Here is a 7,488-nt window from a genome sequence, read left to right as displayed (position 1 = left end):
GGACAATTGGAGAGAGTGTTGAGCCCAGAGAGAGCATGGAAATCGCCCTTTCCTGTGTTCCTTTCCCCATGTGTCTCTTCCATCAGGCTCTTCCTATTTATGTCTTTTTATAATAAATCAGTGATCTAGTAGGTAAAATGTTTCTCTGTGTTCTGTGAGTTGCTCTAGCAAATTAATTGAATTCAAAGAAGGAGTTGTTGGAACTGAGCCAATCAATCAAAAGCCCAGGTTGTCACATGGGCTTCTGACTGGCATCTGAAGTCGGGCTGAGGGCAGTCTTGTGGGACTGAGTTCTTAACCTGTGAACCCTGATGCTGTCTTCTGGTAGGCAACAGTCATGTATGGTTGTGAGAGCTGGACTCTAAAAAGGCTGAGCACTGAAGAATTGATGCTTTCAAACTGGTGCTGGAAAAGACTCTTGAGAGTCCCTTAGACAGCAAGAAGATCAAACCAGTCAAGCCTAAAGAAAATCAACCCTGAATATTCATTTGAAAAACTGATGCTTAAGCTGAAGCTCCAACCCTTTGGCCACCTGATGCGAAGAGCTGACTCATTGGAAAAGACCCTGATGCTGGGAAAGATTGAAGGCAGGAGGAGAAGGGGACAACAGAGGATGAGATGGTTGGATGGCATCACCAACTCAATGGACATGAGTTTGAGCAAACTCTGGGAGATAATGAAGGACAGGGAAGATTGGCATGCCACAGTCCATGGGGTCACAAAGTGTCAGACACGACTGAGTGACTGAACAACAACCACAGCTGGTGTCAGAAAATTGCTTGGTCGTGAGGGGAAAACCCTCCAAAATACATTGTTCCTGATCAAAAACCTTTCTTCCCCTGCATCCAGAGAAGGGAAGCCTTGAGCTATTATGGGAATGGAGGTGGCAAAGACCTCAGCCTTAGTGTCTAAAGTTTTATTGAATTGTCCTTATTAGCCTAGGGTTGAAAGCTCTGCAACTTCTAGCTGTGCAATCTTGAACAATTTACTTACACTCTTTAAGCCTCTTTGAGTTAATCCCCTGAAAGTTTAATAAGCATCTTATGAAATAAAAGAGATTGAGCAATTGCACAATTTCTGATATGGAATAGATACTCAATAGAGGACAAGCTCCTGCCGTTTCTCACCATGACAGGCAACTTGAATGGTGGGTAAAGCACTGAGTTAGATAAAACTAGATTCAAGTCCACACTGATTTAGACCTAGGCCATATTCAAACCTACCCCTTGCAAATGTGGAATCTTGATCATGTTAAGTAATCTTTACTACCCACACTTTTCTCAGTTTTAGAAGAAACTTAATAAAATACATCTCCAAGAGGTCTTATGAGGATTAAAGTAAGGATCAGACATACTGTTTATATAGCCCTTAGCATAGTTGCTGACCTGGACTAAATTGAATAAATTCTAGCCAATATTATCAGTACTCCAGCAATTATTTAGGTTTCTTGTCCTTCATTAAGCTTTCTCAGGCTGATGATCAATGAAATAATTTAGTTCTCAAAAATACATTTCATTCTCATTATGGGTGAGGCACTAGGCCAGACATTGAGGGGACTCACAGAAAAATAAAATATCACGCCTGTCTTCAAAGTATTCACAGTCTCATGGAGTGAACAGACATGTACTTATTAGCAGGAAAATAATAAATAGTTGCAAAATGAGAGGAGAAAGGGTTAATTCTTAACATAGAGACCCAAAGTTCCCCAGAAAGCTGTTTGTAAGGCTGAGTAGCATTCCAAAGACAGAAGGTAGAGAAAGGGTGACTTAGGAATTTTTAAAGACTTTGTAGCAATACTAAATATGAGATGCTTGATGTGTTTGGAGAGTAACTGATTCTTGGGGTGTGTGTTTCTGTTGCAGGTTGTTGTCAATAATCATATACTTGATTGTTTTCTTTTCCAATGGTGGGAGCTGTTTCTTATTCAATTATATATTTCACACAACCCCTGATGGTATCTTGCACAAATGAATTAAATTGTGCAATGAATGAATTAAATTGAAGATACTTTCACATTAGATTTTAATTTCTCAAATATCCTAAGGTTTATTGCCTTTTTTTCCATAATGTTTATTTTATAGAGTCATCCCAATTAATATGCTTAGGTATCTCTATTGAAAGTGTTTCAGAAATAATGACAGCAAAAATTTAAAAATTTTCCTAGCAATTTACTTGACTCAAAATTGTTCAGCCTTCATACTAACTTCTGTAAAAAGAAAAAATGCAGCAATTTAGACACCACCCTGGCTTTTGATTCATGCTAATAATTATGAGGTTTCTTCTAGTCAAGGAGCAGTAACCAAGGAGTACTGCCTCTTTGAGCGAAGGACCTGGAGGTGGAAATGGAGAGAAGCGGTCGTTTCCCTAGCAAAGAGGTGGCTTATCCAGAGATGCACAAATGTCAAAATAGGAGTGAGCAAAAGACCAGTGAGCCATGTCCTCATCAAATGAACTCAGCTGGATTATTCACTGCTGACCTACCCTACCTATGAATGAAGAGGAGGAGGGAGGAGAGAGAGTGAAAGCAAAGAAGGGCATGGTAATGCTGTTTGTTCAAGGTGTCACACTGGCAAGAACACACTTTAAAATTAGTGGTATTGCCAGAGGCAATCAATCCTCAAATGTATTTGAATCAATTTTGTTTGATTAAGAACATAATTTAAAAAAAAGGATTATGAGATTCCAAGGATTATTATTTCAATGTTTACTTTATATTACGTGTGAAATATTACCTTGTCAGCTGACCTTGAATTTTATCTAGCATGTCTTTCGAGCATCAAGTTTTTCCTCACTCCTGGACCACACTCTCCTCCAGCTATCCCCTTTTCTCTCTTTCTATTTCTTCCCCTCCCCTGCTCATTTATAGGAAAAAATGAAAAAAGTTGTCTCTGCTTAGTTCTGTCCCGCTGGTAAAGACAAAAGTTTTCTTTGCAGAATTGGTCCACTGGGCAGCTCTGTGTTTTCATCTCACTGGATCTCTCACTGATACACTCTTGTCTCTTCCTACTGAGCCCTCCTCCCTCTTCAGTTGCTCTTTCTCAGACTTTTGTGATTCCCCATCACCCTCCATAACCACAATATGGTGATGTTTCTTGGGGATCCTGGTTCTCTTCTTTACCCGCATGACTCCCTAGGTAATATCATCAAGACTTACGGTTTTATAGGTTGTCTGTATTTTTTTGACTCTGAAATGTTCACCCTTGATGTATCTCTGAACTCCACTCTTTCATATCCACCCACCTACTTACCATAGCCTAAACCAAACTCTCAATTCCCACCCACAATTTGTTCTTCCATGATGTTTCACCATCTCAACAATCATCCCAACTTTTCTGTTGCTCATGCCCCAAATCTTGGAGCTATCCTTGACTCGGTGCCTTTTCTTACTCCCCACATTTAGTCTGCTATTCATTACCTTTACTCAGGATTTTAAAATATTTTCTAATTGCCTGCTATATATCTGGTACTGTTCTGGGAGCTGCAGATACAGAAGAGAATAAAGCAGACAAAAGCCCTGACTTCAAGTTTTGGTGACTTAAAATGGATCCACAGTCCAGTCAACTTTTGTCTCCCACACATCACAATCACTATCACCCTAGACAAAACCACGCACATCTCCCTGGATTAGTACAAGAGCCTCATGCTTCCACTTGTGTGGAAGCGTTCTCTTCTCTTCTCTCCATAGTTCTCTTCTCTCCATACTAGTCAGAATGATCACAAGGAGTGCTCAGTCACTCAGTCTTGTCCAAATCTTTGCAGCCATATAGACTGTAGCCCACCAGCTCCCCCCATCCATGAAATTTTCCAGGCAAGAATACTGAAGCAAGTTGCCATTTCCTATTCCAGGGGATCTTCCCCACCGAGGGACGGCACCCTCATCTTTTGCATCTCCTGCATTGCCAGGTAGATTCTTTACCACTAGTGCCGCTTGGGAAGCCCAATCAGAGTGATCATTTGGAGGCATAAATCACATGATGCCTTTCCTCTTCTCATAACTCTCTAGTGGCTCCTCATCTCATTTAGACAAAAATCCAAAGTCCATCACAACACCCACAAGTCTGTCTGTGACCAGGGTCCTGCTACTGCTCTGATGTCTCCTCCCTGATATTGTTCCAGTCACATCAGCCTCTTTGCTCTTCCTTTCAACACTTTAAACCACTTACTCCACGTGACTTTATTCATGCTGCTTGGCACATGTCTGCACTTCAGATGGTCCCTAAAGCATCACCTTACTAAGCAGGCCTTCCCTGATCTTTAATATAAAGGAGCATTCATACCTTCATCACTCTATTCCACTCTCCTATTTCATGTCTGTCTGTATGAATGTATGTCTTGGCAGCCTCTTCCATCTAGAATGTAAGCCTTTGAAAGGACTTTGTTTAGCTCGCTGCTGTATCTCCATCTCCCAGAGCAGTGTCTGGAGAATACTATGCATGCAATAAATATTTACTGAATTATCTTTGGTCCTGGGATTCTACAATTTGTTAATTTACAAGTGTGTTAACATAAAGTCCCTTTGGATCAAGTGTCTGCATTTGCGAGTCAACAAACACCAGATAAGTGTGACGTCCATGGCCCAGGAGCAGAGTGACTCAGCTGCCCTGTGACCCCATAACGTTTTGCTCTATCAAAATTAATCATAAACTTTCAAATCTGAAAGTATCCCATTGCTTTGTTATGACTAGTTTCTCATATTTGCTAAACTATGAAACAGAGAGCCTATTGTAAATATGCAGTGACAAAAGTCCCTGGGAGATGGTACAGGTGATTATCAGTCAGTGATTTATAATCCTTTATATCAAATTAATCCTCTGGAAATTAGGCATGTGGATGAACAATGAAGACAGCTGATCTATGTACAAGGGGTGGGGTGGTGGGTAAAAGCATGCACTTTGATTCTTAAGTAGTGAACTATGTAGAACACTATTTCAGTCTATCATAAAGGCAAGAGCAGTTGAGAAATCCTGGATAAAAGGCCCATATGCAGATACTTTCAGGAAAAAAAAAAAAAAGAAAAACCAAAACAGTAATGTGGGTGCCCTGAAAGGACTAATTTAAATAAAAGACGAGTATTCTTGCAATCAGACCATTGATCTCTTATTCAGCTTCTACTACCCGATTCACCTCCACCTCAATCCAGCCATGTGGAATGTTTGACCATTCTACGTTTTCTTTGGTAGCTCCAAGCTTTTACATGTACTTTCATATACTTGGTCTGCCCTTGCCCCATAAATGGCACACACACCCCAAATTCTGTCTGTAAGACCCAGTTTCAATCCAAAATTCTTGATAAACACTCTTCTGAATCTTATGATCAATTTCATTGCTTTTTCTCCTCTATTGTCATACCCATTTGTACAATGTGTCTGTTACAGAACCTCAGTGCATTAACTGGCTTGTGGCTTTAGCACATCTCTGTTGGCTTCTTGAAGATAAGAAATATATGTTTTTAAATTTAAATTTATTTATTTTAATTGGAGGCTAATTACTTTACAATATTGTATTGGTTTTGCCATACATCAACATGAATCCGCCATGGGTGTACACGTGTTCCCAATCCTGAACCCCCCTCCCACCTCCCTCCCCATACCATCCCTCTGGGTCATCCCAGTGCACCAGCCCCAAGCATCCTGTATCCTGCATCAAACCTGGACTGGCGATTTGTTTCTTATATGGTATTATACATGATTCAATGCCATTCTCCCAAATCATCCCACCCTCTCCCTCTCCCACAGAGTCCAAAAGACTGTTCTATACATCTGTGTCTCTTTTGCTGTCTCGCATACAGGATTATCGTTACCATCTTTCTAAATTCCATATATATATATGTGTTAGAAGGGAATGGCAAACCACTTCAGTATTCTTGCCTTGAGAACCCCATGAACAGTATGAAAAGGCAAAATGATAGGATACTGAAAGAGAAACTCCCCAGGTCAGTAAGTGCCCAATATGCTACTGGAGATCAGTGGAGAAATAACTCCGGAAAGAATGAAGGGATGGAGCCAAAGTGAAAAGAATACCCAGCTGTGGATGTGACTGGTGATAGAAGCAAGGTCTGATGCTGTAAAGAGCAATATTGCATAGGAACCTGGAATGTCAGGTCCATGAATCAAGGCAAATTGGAAGTGGTCAAACAAGAGATGGCAAGACTGAATGTCGACATTCTAGGAATCAGCGAACTGAAATGGACTGGAATGGGTGAATTTAACTCAGATGACCACTATATCTACTACTGTGGGCAGGAATCCCTCAGAAGAAATGAAGTGGCCATCATGGTCAACAAAAGAGTCTGAAATGCAGTACTTGGATGCAATCTCAAAAACGACAGAATGATCTCTGTTCCTTTCCAAGGCAAACCATCCAATATCACAGTAATCCAAGTCTATGCCCCAACTAGTAATGCTGAAGAAGCTGAAGTTGAACGGTTCTATGAAGACCTACAAGATCTTTTAGAACTAACACCCAAAAAAGATGTCCTTCTCATTATAGGGGACTGGAATGCAAAAGTAGGAAGTCAAGAAACACCTGGAGTAACAGGCAAATTTGGCCTTGGAATACAGAATGAAGCAGGGCAAAGACTAATAGAGTTTTGCCAAGAAAATGCACTGGTCATAACAAACACCCTCTTCCAACAACACAAGAGAAGACTCTATACATGGACATCACCAGATGGTCAACACCGAAATCAGATTGATTATATTCTTTGCAGCCAAAGATGGAGAAGCTCTATACAGTCGGCAAAAATAAGACCAGGAGCCGACTGTGGCTCAGATCATGAACTCCTTATTGCCAAATTCAGACTTAAATTGAAGAAAGTAGGGAAAACCACTGGACCATTCAGGTATGACCTAAATCAAATCCCTTATGATTATACAGTGGAAGTGAGAAATAGATTTAAGGGCCTAGATATGATAGATAGAGTGCCTGATGAACTATGGAATGAGGTTCGTGACATTGTACAGGAGACAGGGATCAAGACCATCCCCATGGAAAAGAAATGCAAAAAAGCAAAATGGCTGTCCGGGGAGGCCTTACAAATAGCTGTGAAAAGAAAAGAAGCGAAAAACAAAGGAGAAAAGGAAAGATATAAGCATCTGAATGCAGAGTTCCAAAGAATAGCAAGAAGAGATAAGAAAGCCTTCTTCAGCGATCAATGCAAAGAAATAGAGGAAAACAACAGAATGGGAAAGATTAGGGATCTCTTCAAGAAAATCAGAGATACCAAAGGAACATTTCATGCAAAGATGGGCTCGATAAAGGACAGAAATGGTATGGACCTAACAGAAGCAAAAGATATTAACAAGAGATGGTAGGAATACACAGAAGAACTGTACAAAAAAGGCCTTCACGACCCAGATAATCACGATGGTGTGATCACTGACCTAGAGCCAGACATCCCGGAATGTGAAGTCAAGTGGGCCTTAGAAAGCATCACTACAAACAAAGCTAGTGGAGGTGATAGAATTCCAGTTGAGCTATTCCAAATCC

This window comes from Bubalus kerabau, chromosome 9 (genome assembly GCF_029407905.1).
Source record: "Bubalus kerabau isolate K-KA32 ecotype Philippines breed swamp buffalo chromosome 9, PCC_UOA_SB_1v2, whole genome shotgun sequence".
Lineage (NCBI taxonomy): Eukaryota > Metazoa > Chordata > Mammalia > Artiodactyla > Bovidae > Bubalus > Bubalus kerabau.
The sequence above is the reverse complement of the archived record's forward strand: the minus strand, read 5'-3'. Positions refer to the sequence as shown.